This window comes from Haemaphysalis longicornis, unplaced genomic scaffold, assembly GCF_048455015.1.
Source record: "Haemaphysalis longicornis isolate Haplotype H1 unplaced genomic scaffold, Haemaphysalis longicornis Haplotype H1 scaffold_6, whole genome shotgun sequence".
NCBI lineage: Eukaryota > Metazoa > Arthropoda > Arachnida > Ixodida > Ixodidae > Haemaphysalis > Haemaphysalis longicornis.
The window spans coordinates 47,594,471-47,618,651 of NW_027526407.1; the positions used below are offsets into that span (position 1 = coordinate 47,594,471).

Consider the following 24,181-nt stretch of genomic DNA (forward strand, 5'->3'; position numbering starts at 1 on the left):
AGTTGCAATTCATAAACCAATGATTTCAACAATGGTGCCAGATGCTAAATATTATCGCGTGGTTGATTGTCTCTCAAACGTGTAGAGCCGGGATTGGCGAAAGCTTGATGAAGCACCTGATCAAATGAATAATTTTTATCAAGAATGTTAATAGTAATATTAATTGCTGATGCTTAAATTTGCTGCCCCTTTGAGTGTTCGTCCAAGGTTTTGACCTGGCTTGTTTTGGCTGCAAATATCAAGTTTAATGCTTTTCTAGCTGCTCTGTGACTGAAAGGCCCCGTAAAAAAGTAAGTACGAAAACTCTCCCTCAAAAGAGGTTTTTTTCGCATCATTCTAACGGGCAAGACAAGGTACCAAGGGCACCTCAACCAACGTTTTCGTGTTCGGCCTGTTCAAATGTGGCGCTCTCCGGCTACGTCGTGACGTCACGGAGTCCCGCGTAGGCGGAGCCGTGACGTAGTTCGTGTGGTCAGCTGCCGCTGTTGCTGCTCCGTTCCCGCGCGCCCGTTTTGTCAGTCGAGTTTTGACTGCCGTCTGCGATGGGATACGAGTCGGCACGCGCGTTTTCAAACTTGTGAAACTGTTGTGGTACCGCTGCTGCTTGGATTTTCGCTTCGTCTGCCTTCGGACTCGCTTTAGACCGTCTGCGACCTGCGCTTCAACTGCAAGCAGGTGAGTTAGCTTGTGAACCACTCCACGTTTTGGACATGTGCGGCTACCAGCAACAATTCGCGCTTGCACGAGTAGAAAGCACGTTTTAGAGCGCAGTCGTAAGAGCGGTCTCGGTGCAGCAAGCCCCATGCGCTTGTCATGCACTTGCGGATTACTTACGCCAGTTTAGACAGTTTTAAACCTCTGGAAGCGGCAGAACGCGCACCGAAAGGTACTGTTCAAGCGGATTAGACACGATATCAACGACCCGTTACCGGCCTGACGCGTTTATAATTTAAACATTTTAAAGGAATTCAGAGGTATAACTTTTTATACAAGTAATTGAATTACATAGAAGCAAAATAATCCCGCGAAAATCATGCTGGTCGCAGCTTTGTGTTTACGGGCCATCGTCAACAGTTCAGTGAACGGGCTTATCAGCTGCGCCCATTTGGTTGGTAAATATACGTAGTAACCACATGTGTATGCATCCGTTGCGATTAGTTGGCCCATCGAAAATCGCGTCGTTGGAGTTAATAAAACGTTTGATAGATGGGCCGTTCTTCCTTATTTGTTGCGGTGAGGAGGGGAAAAAATGAGCAGTGTTCGTACTGCAGACGACAGTAAGTAGAAGAGGCAGCCTATGTCGAATAACGGAATAGGGAGCCTTCGTTTGCATGATGCCTTCTTTAAGGGACTTCCTAATCGGAAAGTTCGCATATACAGGGTGTTGCGACGATAATTGGAACACTAAAAAATTTTCCTGAGCGAACCGCCGCTCTGTTTCTGTTTGCGCTCAAACTTGCTACGAAGGCCGCATTTTGTGGTCTGTTTTGTTTGACGCCGGGAACAACGACGGTACTTACCTGTTTATCCTGAAAATAAATAAAAACGATGTTCGCCTATGTAAAAATGGCGGCTGATTTGGACGTGCGAGCGCAAGTTGATGTTGGAACGACGGAACCACCTGCAGAGTGAAACGCACGTTTGGGATTCACGTACGGAGCCAAATCGTGCAGCAGACGATCAGAAAATGCACCTAGAAATGAGCTAGCAGACGATCAGAAAACTCGGTTTTCGGGCTCGCACGTCCAAATCAGCCGCCGTTTTCCCGTAGGCGAAAATCGTTTTTTATTTATTTTCAGGACAAACAGGTAAGTACCGTCGTTGTTCCCGGTGTCAAACAAAAGAGTCCACAAAATGCGACCTTCGTGTGAAGTTTGAGCGTGAACAGAGCGGCGGTTCGCTCAGGAAAAGTGTTCCAATTACCGTCGCAACACATTGTACCTAAACCCGAACACAGCGCAAGCAGTCGGTGAGCACTGCGAATCAAGTCTGTGGTCACTAAATCCCTGGTTGCACTGGCATCCCATTGAAACCAGGCCAGGGGCGATATTTTCTGTACCGATATATCTCTTCGACAAAACTGTGTAGCCCTCAATAGTTCAATATTGACAGTGGGGAATTTTAATAAACCAGTATGATTTGTACTCAGTTCTTTTTAAGGCCGTTTCGTCAGTTCTTTGAACTATGTAAAAAAAAATCATCAAAATAGACGAGCGAGGACTGACGGGCACCACCTGAACCGCGGGTTGTTTTGAACAGTACGGAGCGCCAATTCTACAATATGACGGCAGTGCTAGTACTGCCGATCCTCATCTCCGGAACCCACCCGCTGGTGTGCAGGTTAAAATTAAAGTTTATTCAACATTGCACGATGTTTGGGGGTACGGGCAAAGAGTTGTAACACTGGGTCCGTACATCCATCTGGTTTGCAAACATGTCACACAGCGTGCTGCAATACTGAGGGTTAAGAAATGTGAATAAGATGAATGAATAAATAAATATGAATATTAAGAAATACGCGTTCGTATTACGAAACAAAAAAAAGTACTTATTCATATCGCTGAATGGAGGGTAATGTAAAAAGAAAATAAGAAAAGAAAATAAAAAGAAAAAGAAAATAAATATACATGACTGAGCAACTTCACAAGCGTTTCAAACAGCCAACTGTATTTAGTGCCCGTGTGGAAAATGTCCGTTTGAAAACGCGACGTAGTTGCAATTGGGGAAGCTTTCGACCTGCACCACTGCAGAAACTTGTGTCGGATGCGTGTCGTCTGCTATCGACCAATCAGAGCTCGCCCTTCTTTTAACGGACGAGCTCTGCCGGCTACCGCGAACGTGTCTGACTCGGTATCAGTGCACGATCGTGCCAAGGTGGCGACGTTCCAGGTGCCAACAGAAGACGAGAACAAATCAGATAAAAGGAAAGTTCTGGTTAGACTGCATTTATAACATCTGCAGGTTCTGATCGCACCATACCGCTAGCTCATTTTACGTGCTGCGCGCATATGTACCCCGTGACACCTCGTCGACGATGCGTGTAGAATACGTACTACGCTGTCACCCCATCGTTCGAGCTAGTCGGAGTGTATTTGAAGCGCTGTACCGCTCAATTAGCTCTCTCTTCTGTAAATGTATCGTTTTTGTATTTGTTTTTATCGGCGTTTGCTTGTTATTTGTTAGTATTTATAGGTTTGCTTTGTGGAACAAAATTAAAACACTGGACTCTCACGCTCCACCGTCTATGCGTCTAGTCCTGTGTCAATATTTTTGAACTGGAGTGTACGACTTTTAGGTAGGGTTTGTCACATTATTTATTTATTTATGATTATTAATACTACTGCTACTGTTACTACTACAGTATAGCCCACTTAGACCGAACCAGGTTCTAACGAAATCCCGGCTATAACGAACAAGTCTTCGTTTCCCGTTACCATTTGTGTCCATATATTTTATGTCCAGATATGGCGAAAAACGGATATGACGAACTGATTTCAGTTTCCCGGTGTGTTCGTTATAAGCGGATTGCACTCTACTTTTATTATTATTATTATTATTATTAGATGTGCACGTCTTGCGTCGCCTGTTTTCTTTTTTTTTTTTTTTTCTCGTGCGCCACCACAAAGGCCCTCCGGCTGTTCCTGGACACACTAATAAACATTGATTATTATTATTATTAGTAGTAGTTTGATGCGTAAGAATTCTTTGGCGATTCACGCGAGAAATGTGTCTGGTCCTGCTAATGCGTGACACGAAGCGCTCCATAGGATGGCATTTATGAGTAAAAGTCCCCCTAGGACCTCCAAGACAAGCACACGTAGACAAGTGTGCGCGTAGATGAGCCCCTGGAAAGTTTCCATTCGGGAGTTAGCACAATTTTTTCTTGTCACACATCTTTCACAAGAATGCACTTATACACCGCATGCTCCGCCCCTCCCCAAGTTTCACGTTAGTGGAGGTCGCCCGAGATTTTCTTTTTTCAGTGCATTTGCATTTGTCGCGTGTTTTCCGGGTTCGGAAGAAATGTGTTCTCAGCCGCTCGACGTTTAACTGAGCACTGAACGAGAGTCTGATCTAAAATTTGAAGATAAAAAAACAGACAACACTGGTAGATTGCAGTGCGCTTGGGTAAACGTGATGCCGTTATCCGGCGTGAAAGTACACTCGAAAACGGGTTGGGGGAGAGTTCGTCGACAGCACAGCAATCTCTCGTTCCGAGGGTTGGCACCAAGTACCACGAACGCAGAGAAACGGGAAAGGGGGGGGGGGGGGGGTTGTGTCAAGTCGCTAAGGCTGTGGGTTCTAACCCAAATGACACTGCTCATTTTGTGTACCTGCTGCATGGTTCGTCTTCCCTTGTGCACACACAACAAACAAACAAAGAACAAGCTCCCGTCTTGAGATCCTGCTCCAACCACTGCAACAAAGCGAGGCTTGGGAAAGGGGGAATAAGCTGTGAGGGGCCTTTTGTGAGGCGCGAATATTTGCGATGACAGCCGAAACGACGCTGCGTTTTATTTTTCCACCGGCCATTCTTCGCCACATTGCCATGGGGGCACGGTCCGCGAGGAATGTTTCCCCCTTACCCAAGAAAACACTCGCCATCCGCTTTCGCGAAATTCCCTCTTGTTCCGGTTAGGGCAAGTCGTTTTTCTGCGCGCCTACCTTGCTGTAAAAGCACCCCTCCCGCTGGCCCGTTGCTATGCCACACCTAGCCGGCTTGTGGAGTTCATAGTTTTTAGAGAGTGAATGTGTCGCTTTGCGTGTAGTACGTCTTAACGACGGTTTATTGATGTTTTGAGGAGGACGAGTTGGTTACTAGAGCAGTGGCACATACTTGGACAGCGCCGTAAAGGCGGAGATTGTTTCACGGTTTCGGGACGCCCTTCGACCAAGGTGTTCTTAATGTAATTTTACGTTTTTTTTTTCTCTAATTATCTCTGAGTTAGAAATTGGAATTTCCAATTATTTTAGACGTTTGAATTTCTTTTAATTTCGATCATTTCTATTAACAAAGATAGTTACAAGGATAAGAATAGGGTGGAGTGCATTCGGCAGGCATTCTCTCAATTAATGAATGGCAGCCTACCATTGTCCCTGAAGAAGAAAGTGTGTACGACAGCTGCATCTTATCGGTACTCACCTTCGGGGCAGAAACTTGGAGGCTCACTAAGAGGGTTCAACTTAAATTGAGGACGACTCAGCGAGCAATGGAACGGACGATGATGGGTTTAACATTAAGGGACAGGAAGGGAGCGGAGTGGGTCAGGGAACAAACGCGTGTTAAGGACATATTAGTTGAAAATAAGAAGAAGAAATGGGCGTGGGCAGGGCATGTAGTGCAATGATGATGGTGATGATGATGGTGGCGACGTTTTTCAATTTGACATTGCTTTCAGCGTTAAAAGAGGCAGCGAGAAAGCGCTCAAGATGTGATGGCGCTTCATTCAATTCTCTGCTTTCCAAGCGTGCCAAGAAGAAGACACCGCTCCTATTTATTCATCCCGCGTCTTCCGCGTTGAGCGAACGTTCCGTACTTGTCTCTCTTTCTTTTCGCGTGTGGGTGTCTGCATACTTAGGCGTACATTTTCAATGGCAACGTCGCGGTTTGCCTGACGCGGTATCTGCGCGCACGATCGCCAGGCCCGCTGGTTCGATCCGTTCGTCCGCATTAAAACTGGATCCCGTTCACGGCCGCCGATTGCGCCTGTTTGGGTCTTCAAGAGCGCGCTCGAGGTAGTAGCGGCGCTTTCGTTTTGTAATTCCCTCGACCAAAACACGCGGAAGGTATGTAGGTTTTACGGCGGTAACTTTTAATTGCTTTCACGGCATAGAGAGGCGCCTCTTGCGGCCTATGCGCCTTGAACGGGGTTGCCGCAGCGGATTGAAACGGAGCGCCAAGCTCTTTGCCGCGACTTTTCTGCTGCGGCTGGTGCGGTCAACGTTACATTTCCTACAAATCAACTCGTTTATAAGGAAATAGATTTATTCGGAGTGTTTCGTGGTCCGCTCGCCGTGCATAGAGAGAATACCGTCTTCGCTTCTAACCGAGTTTCGCAATAACGAAGTTTCTCTTTCACAAACTTTCGCATATAACAAAGTTCCGCTTGTAACGAAGTTTCTCCAATATCAAAATTTTGCTTATAACGAAATTTTGCTATTTACGAAGTTGCTCTGATAACGAATTTTTGCATATAGCGAAATTTCGCTTTTAACGAAGTTTCCTTTATAACGAAGTTTCGCGTATAGCGACGTTTCGCTTTTGACGAAGTCAGTTTCCCGTTCCGGGGACTACGCTATAGCGAGGGTTTACTGTAATTAAGTGTGGTGTTCAGGGGGGGAAGGGGGGGTAATAACCGTGCTTTCTTTACCTTCGTGTTCATTTCCCGTACCCTATTGTTGTACGTCTTTAAGGATTTGGCTTATTAGAGCTGATTGCCTTGCGACGTCTTCCTTCCACGCCTTCCCGCTACTGAGACTCACTAACAATCGTCGTGATAATCATCATCATCAGTTTATTTCTCTCCATGGCCTCTACCAGAGTCTTCGAACCGCTCCTGTCTTGCGATGCCCGAAATGAGTCTCACACGATGAAACAAATGTGCTACTCGTTGGAGGTTTCATGTGATCGATGCGAAATGAACGGGTGGGGTCGCGGGGATGACCTTTTTCCAGTACCGATCCTCCTAGCGGCCGCCACGGCGAACTAAAATTGGCAGCAATGCACGCCCACAAAGAGTCGAGCTTTCGTAGAACTCGTCCACAAAAAATATCCTGGTACTGTAGCCCCTTCCCCACCAACCGGTCACCCGTGCCTTTCACGTGAATATCAAGGTAGCAGGCGTCGTTCCCGTGACTAATTTGCAGGGGTCGAAGGGCCCCTTCTTCTTTACTTTTTTTCTTTTTTGTTACTCCCTCATTGGTTTCCGTGTGCTTTCAGCGTGGTCAGCCTCAAATGTCCCTGTCCCTTTTCCTAGAAAGCCCTTTTTGTGTGCACTTACGGACCCACTTGAGCTGTTGAAAGAGAAAAAATAAAAACGCGCAGCGCTGGACAGCATAGCCTCTCCCCAAACTGAAAGCGAGGGGGGGGGGGGGGGCTTTTGTTTATTTTGCCCGAGGCGCCTGCCAAGAATGGCGAACCGGCAGCCCGCGCATGCGCAGAACGCTACTGGAAAAAGGTCCATTATAACCTTGAACTGGCGAAGTGATTAAAACAATAATTGCGCGGGGAAGTTGAGCAGGCGTGTGGATGGAACGAGGGCGGATTCAGAGGAACTTTATTGGGGTGGGGCGGGGCCCAGGGAAGAAAAATGACGGGACCGGTTAGTTCTTCCTTCGATTTCGAACGGCTGGCAGTTCCGAGAGGGGCGTATGTTCCCAGGGCTTATGTGGGCTTTCTGCATGGAGGCTTCGAGATTTCGTGCGCCGATCTCACTGCGAACGCAGGCCCAGGGCTTAGTCTTCCCTTAACTTCCATGGGAGGTTTACGGGCTGTTCTCTGTTAACGAAAGCTGGGAACTCTATTAGATACCAGAGACCTTTTGCGTTAGATATTAAGGCGAAAGTCTTAGGTGTATCATTAAACACGAAAAATTAAGAGAAGCAAACACAATCTAGCAGTAAAGAAAGGTCTTTTATAATCGCTAGACTTTGTTAATCGGTAACCTGTTTGGCCCAAAGTTCATGGTTCCTCTGTAGTTAAGGAATTCTTTTTTCGTTTTTTTTTTTCGCGATTTGGGGCATCACTTCAGAATTTATTTCCTACTTTGATATTATTCTTCGCTGAACGTCTAGTTTTTTGTATTTGTAGTTTTGTATGTATTTGTTTATGCTGACTTGGAACGCTGTGCGTGACAGTGCTAGAAAAGGCGTTCGAGAACCCCAAATGTCTCTGGGTGCTCATATGGCTCGAATGTCGTTTGAGACGAATGACATTTCAGAACCCAGTGGAGCAGCACAACTTCGCGTTTGAGTCAAATGACATTTGGTTCAAATGACTTTCGGACGCCAGTGTTAGCAGGGGTATAAAACGCGCAAACAACAAAATGGCGGTGCCCATGAACCGTCGCAGCCTAAACAAATGTCACGCAATGCGAACTGACTATTGGTCATGGCGGCGGCACGGAACAACAGGAGAAAAGTGTCCATACTCTGTACACTTATCTAGTGGCACTGTAGACTCTCTTACCTCCTTTAATGCCTTCCCCATCCCTGACCTTGAGTCACCCTTTCTGAATAAGGAACTATAATAATAATTCCTCCTCCTCCCTCTCTTCGTCCCTCCCCAACCTTTTCTTCCATTGTGACCACTGGTCCTTTTCAAGTAAAAAAGTTGAAAAGGCTCAATGCATCGGTAGTTCCGCACCACTGAACGAACAATACTACGTGACTTGGCCCCGTGTTATCAACAACGTGCCTGTCTTTGCTCGACGCATTTCGTGTTCTGCGCTTGGTTTCTGTTTGCGCGCGTGTTTGTGCCCTTGCTCGCGGGAAAGCACCGCTTCCCGGAGTCTAGCTTCTGTCGCCGGAAAGACTATCCTCTCGCGCACCTAGCTTGCACGTGCGAGCCGATTGTTCGGGGCGGAGACGTTGTCTTCCTGTTTCACGCGTCCGCGGCAATCCCACCGGTGCGTCAGGGCTGCCAATTACTTATAAAGCGTTCGATGGGTGACGAAACGGCCTGAATGGATGGAGGGAGAGGAGCGGAGTTTTGCGTTTTTGTTTAGCAAGGAGGAATCGTTGACAAACGAAGGATCTTTGTGTAATGACATTTGGCAGTGTTGCAGGTTACCAGTGACGCCATTATCTTTTATCCGTCCTTCTTCCATGGACGTCCATTCATCCATTCATCAATTCGGAGTCCGTCATCGGCTCAGAGTCCGTACTCGGTAGAGGCCTTGTTAAACTGCATACTTCTACAAGAAACCGCGAAATTACTACGGATACAATGGATCTTTTTCCAGTATCGGTCCCTCTAGCGGCCGCCACGTCGAACTAAAAATGGCAGTAAGGCACGCACCCAAGAAAGTTTGGTTTTCGGAGAACTCGTGCACAAAATATCCTGGTCCTGCAGTCCCTCCCGCACTGACCCGTCACCAGTACTATTCACATGAATGTCACGGCAGCAGGAACACGTTATCGTGACTAATCTGCTGTGTTTGAAGCGCCCCCCCCCCCCCCCCCCAATTTTTTTTTTTCGTTTTCGTTACTCCACAACTGGCAGCCATGTGCTCGCAGCGTGGTCAGCCTCAAACTTCTCTGCCCGTTTTCTTAGAAAGCCATTTTTGTGTGCACGTGCGATCCACACCAGGAGATGTGGAAAGAGAGAGAGAGAAAAAAAGAAAAGCAGAAAACTGAGGGGCGTCCTTTTGTTTATTTTGCCTGAGGCGCCTGCCAAGAATGGCGGACCGGCAGCCCACGCATGCGCAGATCGTTACTGGAAAAAGGTCCATTTTCTTGTTGTCTCCGTCGTACTTTTGCGCTTTCTTGTAGAAGTATCTATGTCGTGTTAACTCGCCTCAAGCTACTACCCTCGCTCGTTAAACTGCTTCGGCAGACAGGTCGGTAGGAAAGCTATGAATAAAAGAGGTTGCATATGGCTTTCTCTTTTTGTGGACTCGTTGCTTGCCACGCATGACGCAAGTTACTCCCTTGGCGGAGTCAAGTTTTTCTTACGGTCTATACGTGGAGAAAAAGAACCTCACATGGAGTAAATTCACTCTGCTGTAAATTTGCGTTAGTTGGATTTGAGGCAAAATATATACATAACCGAGAGTGCCGGCGGTCTTTTTAAGAATACACGTTACGAGGATACGGTAGAAGATGAAGTACAACGGCAACAGCGGAATAAAAACGGCGTCGAAGAGAGGCAAGATGAAAGTGAGCCCTAAAACAAAACATGACATCTCGAGCTGCTCCAATACAAACAATTAAAAGACGAAAATCGATGCGCTGGCCCGACGCATGGCGCGCGAGCATTGAGAACGTGCCTGAATTGAGTTGAATTGAACAAACGTTCATTGCATTCACCAGCGTGTCCTGGTACATATTTTCGTGTCCGCATTTCATTTGGCCATGACTGTACCTGCAGACGAAAATACACCAGTGCGCCCAGGGAAGGGGAGTAAATTCTACTCCCGCTCTGTTCGGCGTCATTTCAGCATCGTCTCTGAGCACGGCGGTGGCGGTGCTCGTCGCTTACAGCGGCGCACGCCATCGAGGACACAATAAAGCACGTCACCGATTCTTTTCGGGCGCACAGGCGCCCGAGCGAGCGTAACGCGCACGCCCAAGAACCTCTTAGGTTGTACGGTCCGTCGGACTCGAGGAAGGAAGGAAAACGTTGATGCGAGCGTGTAATACGCCCCCACGATTCGTTCTTGCTGAGACCGGGTATAGAGCGCCACGAAGCACGCACTTGCGCGGTCAACGCCTTTAAGTGAAAGCGAAACAAAGGACGGAAGGAAGGAAACAGACGACGACCTCAATCCGTATTTTTCAGACTCGGAAAGCAGAAGGTAACGTGTATATTGTGTGTTCCATCCGTGTGGGTAGAACCAGAGTCCTTCAAAAGGACTCTGGTAGAACTTTTCATCTTTAGGGCTTGATAACATCTTGGCATGTTCTGGACTGTACAGCGCGTGCGCAGGTGGGTTATGCGTTGAGGCTTGAAATGGAGAGGTGTAAGCCGTGTGTTCTGTCCGTGTGGGTAGGCCTTTTCATTCCGTAAATCTTGATAACGTATGGGTATGTTCTGGAGTGTACTGCGCATGCGGTGTTATACGTTGTCCGGTTTCTCCTGAAAAGATACGCACGCGAATTTTTAGCTTCGTCGTTCCTGCAGACGCCGTTTTATCAATGAGCTGTGCTGGCGCCGACTTGGCGCAGTCGACAAAACGACGTAACTGCGCATGCGCAGAACAGTTAAGAAGAGCATGCCAATATATTATTAATGCGTATTGAATGAAAAGGCCCGTGCTATGTGCGACTTCGGCGTACAGAACGGATGATGACACGCGGTGTACTTCAGGGCTCGGGTTTGGCCCCCGCACTTTTCTCGGCATTTTGGTTTTCGCGGCGTTTTCGTCGGTACCCGTATACGCCTAGATTTAGTTACTGTGGTAGGATGGTTGGTATAATAAATTGCAGTCGCCCGTGTGGACGAGATTTCGGCGCACGTTAAAGAACCTCAGGTGGTCAAAATTAATCCGGAGCCCTCCACTACGGTGCGCCTCACCGCCTGCGTTGCGTCGGTGCGTTAAACTGCAGTAGGCTTACCAGGTTCACCTTCTTTGCAAACGTACAGCCTCCCAAATTTTTAATACCATCACGGGAGCGACGACCGATCGGCATGTCAGCTCCTTATCAAGGTACCCAACGGCGAACTATGGGAGAGAACGCTGCTCTCCGTAGAGCAAATTAACGAGGCCGTTTCACCCGGCGTTCGTTTCACCAGCCACCAAAGGTTGCTAAGCAGCGTAAACATTCCTGATGCCCGTGATATGCTAGTGATATATATCATAAAAGAAAACTCGAACGCGCGTGTGCTTCAAATAAAGACAGAGTTTCATTATAACAAAGTCATGCCAGTACTGTGGCAGGGAGTATAGCGCTCTCAAGAAAACATCGTAGCAGGTGATGCCCTTTTGCGCATGCGCCTATTTCGCAGGTGGCCACGGTAATAAAGCACTGACACGCCAATGGGTCGTCGCTCCCGTGATATTATTAAAATTTTGGGAAGCTGCATACCACCTTCATCATAAAGACAGCAATCATACTTCGATGCTCTAAATAGCTCCGGGCCATGATGATGCGGGCTGCTATTTCGGCGGGTACAGTTCCGTGATTCCTCCATTGATTCCCTTTTCCCCGTAACTTGGTCCAGAGCGTACGTCTCGAGTATCAAGTCTTGGGCAGAAACAGAAGTGAGAGCGTCAAACGAGCTTTTGCTTTCGGCGCCTCTTCGTGCCTCGGCCCTTGTTTCTCCGAGCAGCTTCATCGTCGTGAGCGACACTCGCTCACGGAGGCCGCGACCAACGAGCGCTCTCTATTGTGGTCAAGCGGAGAGCGCAAACACACTGTGGTCACGCGGCGGACAGTCGAATGGATTTTTACGTCTTGTAGGGCCTCAACGCGTCGTGAGAGACGCTGCGGTTCCGGGAACGAGCCAACACCGCGGTGCGTTACTTCCGGTTGCGTTCTCGCCCGTGGGCGGAAGTTTTACGCGCCTACCCGTTGTTCTAACTTGTATGGTCGAGAGGCGGATATATCTAACTCGAATATTTCGAAACACTGGTTATAACGAACAGCCCGAACACGGTTCGAAAACGGCTGAAACGAATATGTCAAAGTCGGAAAGTTCGAAGTACTGGTTATAACGAACAGCCCAAACACGGTTCGAAAACGGTCGAAACTAATAGGTCGGAGCCGGATATTTGAAATGCCGGTTATAACGAACAGCCCAAACACCTGTTTAAAAACGGCCGAAATGAATATGTCGAAGTTGGATATCTCGAAATACCGGACATAACGAACAGCTCAAACACCTGTTTGAAAACGGCCGAAACGAATATGTCGAAGTCGGATATTTCAAAATGCCGGTTATAACGAACAGCCCAAACACCTGTCTGAGAACGGCATAATGTGGATATGTCGAACGTAGATACTTCTAATTATTGCTTATAACAGACAGATTCATTGATTGCAGGGTTTAACGCGCCGACGCTACACAGGCGATGGGGCGCGCCGTAGGGGAAGGCTCCAGATTAATTTTGATCACCCGGGGATCTTTAACGTGCGCCGAAGTCTCGAACACACGGGCGTTTTGCTTTTCGCCTCCATCAGAAAAGCGGTCGCCGCGGCCGGGAGTCGAACACGCGTCACTTGGCTCAGCAGCACAGCGCCTTAGCCACTGAGCCACCGCAGCGGGTGCTTATAAGGAACGGCCTAACCCCGTTCTGACTTTGCGTATCGCGTTATCGGTTCTATCCTCTCCGGTCCCCTTCGAGTTCGATATTCGAGTTCTATATAATATATCGGACCGCGAAAGACCCAACGCTGACTACGTTACTTCCCCGCTTTTTTCCTGTTGCATGTTCACCGCAGGCGGAAGTTCACGCGTCCATGCTTTGTATGCGCGCTTATATCAGATATTTTGAATCATTGCTTGCTACGTACAGCCCAAATGACTGCTTCAAACGTTTTGTCCTGTATCCATTGCGTGTTTTGCATATCTCATTACCGATTGTATCATTGTCCGCTTCGAGTTCGATACTGAATCTGCAGGTTCCGTCACGAGATATGGTTCTGTTAAAGGAAAAACAGAGGGGTAATTTATTCAGCGCGGGTTTTTGGCAGTATACGGGCGGAGGGGAGAGCGGTGAGATTTAGGCAGTATTTTACGCGCATAACCCGACGAGGATAATGGACCTTTTTTCCTGTAGCGCTCTGCGCATGCGCTGCCCTCGCTCCAAGCGACCGATCCGCCATTCTTGGGGGGGGGGGCAAAATGTAAACAAAACGACGCCATATTGGATTAGCCAGTTGCGAACGCCGAGCCAGCTTAGTGGTGCTTCGTATTCTGCGCCCTGAAAACGGCCGACAGATAGGCGTATACGGCTGCCATCGAAAAATTTCTCTGTCACCAAAACCATTCGTGGAGGCTGGGACGGCTTCCTCACCTGCGCAGGCAGGCGGAAGAAAAAGGGGCGTGTTCTTCTGTAATCCCCCACTTGTGGTTCGGGTGGCCGCCGCAAGAGGGCTACGCTACTGGAAAAAGGTCCATTGTCCGTATATGGGAATCACGTAGCGGGAAGAGCAAGCGCGAGAGAGGAACTGCGCACGGGCGCGCCCTTAATTTATACGCCCAGATTGTTTTGCTTGTCTGTCTGTCTGTTTTTTTTTTTTTTTCCCGAGAGGCGCGCACTGCCACGTAGTATATGGCTATCAATACGGTTATCGGGTGCTTCCGCAACCTCTGGCTTGAGACACTGAGGGTATAGGATTCCGCTGTCGCTAATTTGATCAGTGCAGCGAAGAGAAAAAAAAAAATGCCGGAAATTGTTACAATACGTGAGCGAGACTATAATTTCGACCAGTTTTCATTATCCGCCTTTTCAGCGTGGATTTGTCGCCTCGACGCAGACAAGCTAAGTAAGTATAGGCCACTCCGCAGGTTAACATTGCGCTCTTTGCTTAGCGTTTATTCGCCGCTCGGGCTGCGATAAACTGGCAAAGGCAGTCCTCGTTGACGATGAGCTCGCCGAGCGAACGTCGAGCCCATTCAATGGTCTCTCTGTACAGGGAACGAAACCCTTGGTGTGGAGACGGGCACTGTTCGAACTTAAACACAACAGGGCATGAGAGAGCCGCATGACAGTGTCTACGAAACCTCCCGAGCGCAGTGGACTCTGGATGAATTAATACCGCCAACGCTTAGCGCCGTCGTTAACTGACACGCTATTGTGGCGCGTCGGTAGAGGCGATGTATGCAATGATGTCGATACGGTATCCGCGGTCACATACGAGTGTTCAATAAGGGGGTTGTTGCTTATATACACTTAACCTTCACTATAACGGAGCCAACCGGACGAAAAACTGGCTTCGTTGCCGGCGATACTTCGCTAAAAGCGGGGATATTTTGCTTCCGCTGCACTACAGTAGAAGCGGAAACCGTACAACACTTCGAATAAAGCGATTTTGTTATAACGGGAATTCAATGTGCTGTAACACACTTGCTATACCGCAGTACCCGTAACAGAAAAAAAAAAAGGCTTCGTTATATGTAATACTTCTTTAAAAGAGGCTACGATTTACTCTTTGTGCTATGGGAGCTGTGGAAGAGTTCGAGGGTAACTAAATTTCGAATAAAGTGATTTTGTTGTAGCGGAATTCAACGTATATATATATGTGCAACACGCAGGGCGCACGAAAAATAACCCATCCGTGGGGGATGGGCTTTAAAGGGACACTGAAGTGAATTTGTCAAGCTCCCGTTTTTGCTTGCACTGCGTAGACTGGCTCAAATTAGCACACTTTTCATCGTTTATTCGGTTGACAAATCGGTAATTATTTTACAAAGCGTGAAAGAAGAAAAACTACCATGCGCGGTTTGCGGCGGCCGCACCAACTAAAGCTGTGACGTTAGGAGGAGCCGCACCGTGATTGGACGATGCCCAAGGTGAGCAACCAAACAAGTTTCGGTTTCGGTTTCGGTTCTGTAAAACACAACGGTTGGCGTTGTCGGATGGGCATTCTCAATAACTCAGTAATCATCGTACCGCGCTTCTGCCATGTTGTCAGCTGTAAAAATGCATAAAGATAAGCCTCCTAGGACGGATTGGAATCGTAGCATTCACTAGCCGAAACCTATGCAGTGCATGAACGCCCTCCGCGTACCCGTCGTAAAAAGCGTGTTCGCACCAGGCCAAGGGTCTGTTCATTCTGGCCTGTGCCCACTGCCTGCAAGCAGTCGGTGCTTATGGCAACAGCACGCCAACGAGAACTCGCTAGCGCGCCAGTGCCAGCCTGCGCGCGTTTTGTGGACTAGTTCGTGGAGCCATGAACGTTGCGGCCCAAAAAAAGGTGAACTCAATATAGAAAACATCGGCGGAAAACGAAAAAGTTAACTTACAAAAAAGAAAAGCACGTACCCGCGGGGATTCGAACTCGTGACTTGCAAAATACTTGCGTTGGCACACCTAGCAACCCAGACCGCTCGGCCACGAAGCGGGCTCGGCTGGCACCGGTAATATAGGGTATATATTGTATAACCAGTTTACACTTTTCTTTAGTTTTGACATTTCAAGCAGCTTAGGTGACTATTTGTTGTATTGCGCTCGTGCAGTAAGCGTCGCCCGAGTTTCCACGCGACAATAGCTCACGTCTAGCAATTGCATTTCGTAGACGGAAAAGCGTTCGCAGATGTGTAGTCGTGCTGCTGACCGCTGTGCTTGTTCGCCCAGCGCAAAAAAGTGCTTCCCGCAACCTAGTTTTACGCTGTACGGTAAAAATATCAGTTGATTTTATTTCCTTAGTACCTATATTGACTTCGCTGACTCTTCTCCCGCCTTCAAGAGGCCTTATATTTTCCTACTGGCATACCAGTCAGCGAAGCGCCGCATGTGCGCTTGTGCAGCGCTTGTGTGAAGCGACCTTGACTTGGAGCTAGATACAGTGTACAAACTAACAAGTAAAGAAAGGCAGATTCTTCCATTCACAAACGTGTCCTGGCTTCGTTTCAACTGAGCGAACGAATTGCGACGACCCGTCGGCGGCCGGCGGACGAAACGCTGGGCCGACTGACTGTGTCTGAAGGCCGGGGAGCCGTGCAGTAGCGCGGCCAATTGCCAGCTTATCCCCTCCTGACGTCCCACGAAAACGCCGCAGAAAATGGGCGAGCGTAAAGAGAGGAGGACAGCATTTTCGAATTAATTTTTCTACTAAATAAAATCGCGTAAACGCGCCCAGGGTGGTCGAAACATGGCCTGGGGACTCCGGACTACAATTTGCGCAAGTAATCCCGCAATGTTTACATATCACTTCAGTGTCCCTTTAAGGTTGCATTCTAATGTGTAGTAATGTCTCCGTTCATTCGGGGTTTTGAATATACAGTGAACCATCGTTTACTAAATCGCTTTATTCGAAGTGTTACATGGTTCTCAGAAATATCGCCTATAATTTTGCTCCCTCGCGGACTTCGCTATAGCGAATTTGCTCCCTCGCGGAGTTCGCTATAAGGAATGTTCGTTGTAATTTTAGCCAAATCTTTTCGCGAAAACGGCAATTTCGGAGCTAAATATGGCATGGACGCCGAATACTCTTCGTCTTCTCATGCATACACAGTAAACCCTCATTATAACTCAATCGTCGCCACAGAAAACTGGTTTCGTTATAAGCGCTGGTTCGTTAAAAGCGAGAGAATTCGCTCTCAGTGCGCCGCGGTGTGGACAGTAAAACACTTCGAAGAAAGCGACCTTGTTATACCCAGAATGTACAATCTGTATACGTATACATTGTTTATAGTCGCATCCGTCGTTTTCAATTAATCGCCCGCCGCACGCTACAGCGTGCAGTCTGGAATTCGCCATGGTTTCAGACGCTTCCTTCGCCATTTTTCTCTGTCCGTTGTAGGGAGATTTAGTACGAGCGAGTCGCACAAAGATTCTTGTCTCGGGGCGGAAGTAGCATACACACCGTCGTGCGCCGAGTTCTTCCGGATCGCTTTGAATGGGAAGAGCGCGCGAACACCAAAGAAACGCCGTCCGCCAACCCATCGGCCAAGCTGCGCGCGGTTTCGCTAATTTCCGCGCGGAAACGGATAGCGGCATTCTTCGGACAGCGAAGGAGGAAGACAAGAAGACTGGACGGAACACGAAAAGCGGAAGGCGGGGGAACCATAACACAACGAAAGAAGCTGCGGCGTTCTTTCGGTAGGGAACGTGAAGAGAAGAGATGGGCTCGGAAGTGAAAGAGAGCAACAAGCCGTAAAACAACAATGCGAAAGACGACGGCGGACACTAACGGCGCTTTTTTTCTTCTCGCACGCGAAAGAGATAGCACGGGAAACCAGAAATGAAACAGCAATCGAGGAACGTCGTAAAGCAGATATGGGTCGGTGTCTGGAGAACATGTTCTAGACAAGAAAGCCACCTGGATGCCATCCTGAAGTACGAGAGGTTAGGACAAGAAAGCTTTTGTAGCGTGAGCTACACTGGCCAAGGTTGAGCAGTTTCGCTTGGCTCCTGGAGAGCTGTGCTGCGCATGCGCGAGGAGCAGTGACGTCTGACTGCGCACAGCTGGCGTGCCGGAGCCGCCGCAATTGGATTGTATTGGGTCGGATTGGATTGGAAATCGTTTTAGCACCAGTAAGCATGATAATCAGCTAATCCTAGACAACCAGGAAACCTACGAATAACCAGCTGAACCCAACGTTTTTACCTAATCTAAAAACGTTGGCTGAACCTTTGCATATTCTGGCATAGCCGAGCTAAGCCACTGCTATTTTTTTCCTTCTCGCACGCGAAGGAGATAGCACGGGAAAACAGAAATGAAACAGCGATCGAGGAACGTCGTAAAGCAGATATGGGTCGGTCTTCGTAAAAGAATGGCCGCGAGGTTTGGCGTCTGGAGGACACGTGCTAGACGAGAAAGGCACCTGATGATGTCATCTTGTCGTACGAGAGGTTAGGACAAGAAAGCTTTTTGTTTCGTTTAGTGCTTGTCGTAAAGTGAAAAGAAAACTTACTAGAAACAGCGATGAGTTCAAAGTTCAAACAGGTCGCGTAAGGAGAGGAAGGTGGCGGACTAAGCGATGCCCTTTCTAACGTCGGAGGTGTTGGATTTTAGGAGTGGGTGGGAGTGTTGCTGTCTGTTGTACCAGAAGCATTGAAGGACTCTGGTTGTACCAATCGTCCGCACTGACGTGCACAGCGAGCACTATGGTGGAAGGGGGGGGGGGGGGGGATTCTACAGGCTCTTCTCGTTTCCTTTGTTGCGGTAGCCGGGGACGCGTTGGTTCCTTATCGGAAACGGTATCGGCGGCGGCGTCTTCACGCGGACGCTGTTTTCCTGCGATGTTACGTGCCGATTACGTAAGGCGATGGAGCGTGGCTTTTTGGCCTGGACCACTTTCCGGCGACCCTTCATCCCCCCATCCCCCGTATTCTTCCTTCGCATCGCCTTTCTTTCACTCACGGCTGTGTGACCGTTCTTTATGTCATCCTGGTGCGCTTCCCCCAACTGAGTCTCCTCTCCAGGTTGTCTTGGGTTCGACCTGGTGTCTGTCAGGAAATAACCCGAAAGGAAAAGGAAGGGACGTAGGAACCGCGGTGGGGTTTGAGCTGAGTGTAGACGGTGTTGCACCGCTACTTATTCGACCATTGACCGCGCGGCGTCGGTGTTTTAAAGCGAAGCTTTCAATGCTTCACGAATGGCGTCGTTCGTCGCGCGAAGTGCACTGCAGGAAAGCCAACTTTACAGAGTGGGTTTCCGCAAAGTCATATCGAGCGCCTCAAGAAAGAAACGCTTCCCGTGCTGGGAATCGAACCTTAGTCGCCCGTGTTATGAAGGCGGCGTCTGTGAGACTGCGCCATTTCGACACAGTCGAAGCAGTTTGGATTTTGGATTGACTTCGACTTGGGTTGCATGGGAGAAAGCGTCGCGGTTTATGGAGCCTGTCGATCGAGGTCACAGAGTTTAAACAATGCAGCGCTAGCAAGTACTACGGGGCATGATATAGGCCACGCGTTGCCCTGGCCCGTCGGACATGCTATACGCAGTGCGCCAGTTCTGGACGACGTTTGTTTGATCCTGTATCCTTTCGGCAATCCAACCGCCTTCCACAACGGGTCAGAAGTCATCACCGAGCACAGAGACTTCTCCTGTGGCGGCGGCCTTCTTCGATTATTTTGAGAACTGAGCGAGAGAGATACCCAACTCGTGGCATACTCTGCAGTCCTTCCGCACGTGGAGGTAGTACCGCAGAACAGGTCGCTGTTCCGTTCCAGCCGGATTCGGCTCTACAAACCACGGACACCTCGCTGTGCCCCCGGGGCGTTGCAATACGTGCGATGATTTCCGCCGTGACCAGGAACGCTTTACGGCGCGATTTTTATAGCTCGCGAAGAGCCTCCCAGTAGTAACATTATATCTTTTCTCGCTCACATCGTGCCCTTACGGTAAATGTGTCGCGTCCACGGTAGGCGTTACAGTGCTAAGTTGGTTCCTGCTGCAGGAAGGAAAAGAAAAAGGCCGGCATGGCGCATTATATGCGGGCACGGTCGGAATATAAATCAAGCGAACGCCACCAGCACCCGTGGAAATTTTTCCTGTGCGGATACCTTTCTCCAGCCGGAAAAGACGCGACACGCTGGGATAAAGGACGTCGGTGGAGGTTTCCTTTGAAGACTGCCGCCACCAGCGGATGCTGTGCTGCGCAGCCTGCGCACACTATACCCACCGCGTGCGTCGATAAGTCCCTCGACACGGCGCAGCATTCCGTATTATCGGGGCGTGATAGTATGTACGTACGCTGATTTACGGTGGGAGGAAAGCGTCCTCCTCTTACTCCTACGCGATGCCTGGATGCTGGTCTCTTTACAGTTTGCTGGTTTTTAAAGGCGGTTCCTCGCGATATTTATCGCCTCTGTGCCGTCGCTTTCACTTTTTGTTTGTTTCTGTGCCATAGTTTCGCGCTTAGGAGCTGTAGCCCACAAAGCGGCACCCTGCCGACGCCGCCTCTGACGTGTCGGTTGGGAGGCAAATACGAGGAGTGACGTCTTTTTTCGGTGATAGAAAAGCACGGCCGTAAGTTTCACGTCGTAAAGTCGCATGGGCGTGTCGTTCGAATTTACGGCAAACACGTGCGGCCACGTCATGGAAATGCACCGACGGTATGCGTATGCATATATACATCGCGATGCTTGCTTAAAAGCCGCGCGCTCCACATCTAATTTGGACGTTTCCGTGTTTTTACAGAAGTCATGTTTCTTTTTTTTTTTTTTGGTAGCGCGCACACTCGTATTAATACAGCTGGACCCGTAGTGACGAGTGTTTCGTGAGAAAAAGGTGGCGTTTTCCTGGAGAGATCTCGTTTCAGGGATAATACCACACCGTATGGTTACGCAAGGCAGGAGTAAACAACGGGATCTTGCTGCTGGTGATGATAATGATGCAGAGGGGAACCGTTGGAGTTGCTCAATCCCATAGTGCAACGCGCGACCATCGTTCGGATTCATTGCCGGCTGAATAAAAAAATGTGGCGACAGCTCTACCCTGTCGATGCAGTCGAAGGCGCAGTAAACACCACTCGTTAAGAGACCGATTTCGTTATAAGCGATACTCGTTGAGAGTGACTTCGTTATAAGCGGTACTTTGTTAAAAAGGGGTATCATTTGTTTTCTATAAACTGCCCACCTCAAGCAAAGCGATATTTCGAACAGAGCGATTTCGTTATAACAAGAGTTGTAGCAGAGCACAACAGCCGGTTCCGGTACGGTACCCAGTACGCGACCTCAGCTACTGCGCGTGCGCCGGGTCGGAAGAACTGTCTGTGCGCATGCGCGGGTGTACCGGGTACCGTACTGGGACCGGGCCACAACTCTCTCATATACCGTGACCGGAATCTCAGCGCAATAAATTACGGGACTCGCAGACCGCGCGTGTTTCACCGAGGGTGGTCTCCAGTGCCCAAGTTCCGAAAAGCTAGAAGAGGCCAGCAAACACGTCAACACCCCGCGGAGTGCCGCCCACCTTTTCACTTTCTCCGGGCTACTCGTCGCTGTTTATTGACGATTACTCCGTGAAGGTAACCCCTCCACCCACCCGTTCTGCTTGCTCAGTGTGGTCCCTACTCTGCCCTTTACGGGGCTGCCGACGACCCCCGGAGCAAAGCGTTCCTCCCTGACAGAACTTCCGGTTAGGGCTAAAACAAAAGCGTCGCCGACCCTGCCGTGCCCTTCGCTGCTAACCACAAAAACAGCGGCAGAAGAAAAGGGAGATGCGTGTAAGCATCCCGACGAAACGCCCTTCGCCGCTGTGTATCCGTGACCGGTCGGGGGGCGCCTCTCGGAGGGCGAGATCTTCTCCCCGGCCTCTGCACCGCCGTCCTCACTGCCTATTCATTGTTCCAGCTGCTTGCTTCTCGTATATATACCGTCGCTGTTATGCGCAGCGATTACATTGTCCGAAGTCTCTTCCACTCTCTGGTTTTGTCTGCGTGCTGGAATTTCTGCCTAAGCTCGCCCTTGTGGCCATTGGCCGCTTCTTCTCGGCTTCTTTCGGTGTTTATTGTGGATTGGCCCGCCACGCGGGCACATTAATTGCGCGCACGTCGCCGTCTTCCGGGCGCGACGGGCTTGCTTTCACCTGGCGTTGAATTCGCATGCGTCTTGCGCTGCTGGGCCCGAGGGCGCGGGTTCGAATCCGGGCCGCGGCGGCCGCTTTTCTGGTGTAGGCGACTAGCGAAAACGCCCGTGTGTCGAGATTTTCGGGTACGTTGAAGATCCCCGGGTTGTCGAAATTAATCCGGAGCCCCCCCTCCCGACTACAGCGCGCCTAATAGCCCAGGCGTAGCTTCGAAGCGTCAAACCCTCAAAATTTGAAAGCGCTGTATGGTATGTCTGTGTGAGCGCACCGGTTTTTCCTGCTTGCTTGTATTCTCACTGTATTTCGTTGTATTCTCACTTGCTTGTATTTCGTTGGAAAAATTTTGACGTTTGTTCACTCGTTAGATATACCGCACTAAACAAAGTTGTGCCGTGTCTCTGAACTGCACGTTTTAGGTGCCGGTTCTTTTTTCCACCGTTGGCCAAAAACGCAAAGATAGAAGCGAAAAGAAATCTGTGCGGAATTGCGGCGTCGTGTTGCGGGCAGCTCAGCGGCAGCCTGCCGCGTGCTTCTGGCAACCTATTCGAATCTTCTCCATATTCCGAAGAGGCGATATAGAACCGTTACGAGTCCCTCGGTACGCTCGTGAAACCAATGACCCCTCGTATTTTCGGTTTTCGTCGTGAAGAACAAAACAAATAAGGCTAATTGGCGGGCAGTCAAAAACGCCCAACTTGAAACTACCGTATTTTCGCTCTATAACCCGCACCAAAAATGCGAAAATTTCAGTGGCAAAGTAGGGGTGCGAATAATACGCCAGGTTTTTCCTGTAGTGCAGCTTCACGGCATTGCGCATTGTGCCGTGAAGCTCCTACGCAGTAACACCGACTAAGTCTTCCATGGCAGCTATTGCGCAGAACATACAAGGAAGAAAAAACAAGGACGAGGGCACTCTAGCAACTGAAATTTATTAGTGAATCAGTGTATTCTTCTTGCTAAATATACGCCTTTTCTGTCTACATAGCATGTGATGCGTTGCTTGAGCTGCCGCCTTTCCTGTATCAAATATGCGGGCAATACGCGAGGATTTTTTTCTTTTGCGGTGGGCTGAAAGTGGGTGTGCGGATTATATGCAGGGGCGGGTTATTCGCGCGAAAATATGGTATTTCGCCTTGCTTCAGGTTAGTGATGGGCTGTTCACCCCTCTCCCTTCCTCCTTTCCTCTCTTACTGTGGTTTTACATGACCAGCTGGCTGGGCTGCGCGCGGCTTTTCAGTACATTCTAAAGCAGCCGACCAATCAATGGGCTGTATTTACAGACTCCAGGTCAGCACCCGAAAGCTTGAAGTCGCTTCCAAAAGAACAGCTGGCTTGGGAAATCAATCTCTTGCACTTGCAAGCCATACAAAGGGGACACAGCGTAGGTCTGCAGTGGCTTCCTGCCCATTGCGGAGTTGCCGGCAACGACGCAGCTGACAAAGCCGCCTCATCTGCCCACAGTCTCTGCACTGAAGCTGTGCCATCCCATTCACGAGAAAGGATGCGGCAATACTCGCCTCATCAACCGCATGGAATGCGCAGATGTCTATCTGAACTGATGCAAGGCAGCAATATGCACCTCTTCATGAGATTGATCCCAAGTGCACCTTCAGAATGCCACCTGGACTTAGCAAGCGCGAGGAAGCCATTCTGCATAGGCTGGATTGAATGTGGCCTACACATTACCTGTACAAAATCCAGTAGGCATCTTCACCTCTTTGTTCAAGATGTGATGCACGAGAAGACATCCATCATGTTATATGCGTGTGTCCAAAGTACACCGTGCACAGACAGAAACTCATATTATCTTTGTGCAGGCAGCTTGGTGCGGGACTTGAGCTGAGGGCTGTTTTGGGTCCATGGTCGGGTCCCAGTCAGGCTACACGTGCAATCAAAGCTCTTTTGGAGTTTCTTCGGAGCACAGAACTGGACAAAGTTTTGTGATTGAAAATTTTGGCCGCATCAAATGACATCTTTTCGTCTTCACGTTTTTTCTTCTCTTTTCTTTTTCGTTTTGTTTTTCTTCTCTCATTTAGCGTAGCAAGCCAGCCCGACGGCTCGGCTAACATCGCTGGTCTCCATTAAAGTTATTCTCTCTACCTCTCTCTGCAACGTGACGTCGGGCGAAGGGTCAAAGTGGCTTCAGACAAACTTGTTTGGGCCATCGTGTAAACATTTCACGTTAAAAAAACTCCGAGGACGCTTAGGCGCATCTTACATGTTCTGAGCGCGAAAGTGTTCACGTCCAGCATAAGCGCCTGAGAACCTTTGCTTCCGCCCACGCTTGAAACGACTTGCTTCGTGGTGCGCTTCCGTT

At 49.2% G+C, this 24,181-nt stretch overlaps 1 protein-coding gene across 3 annotated transcripts in view; it reads left to right on the forward strand.

Annotated features, from left to right (window-relative positions):
• Window positions 1-499: 499 nt before the first annotated feature.
• Window positions 500-24,181, forward strand: part of Mesr3 (misexpression suppressor of ras 3) — a 126,848-nt gene continuing 103,166 nt past the window's right edge. For all 3 annotated transcript variants that reach the window (XM_077674187.1, XM_077674188.1, XM_077674186.1), the window contains exon 1: window positions 500-675. The gene's annotated coding sequence lies outside the window, so the exon portion shown is untranslated. The remainder of the gene's footprint in view (window positions 676-24,181) is intronic.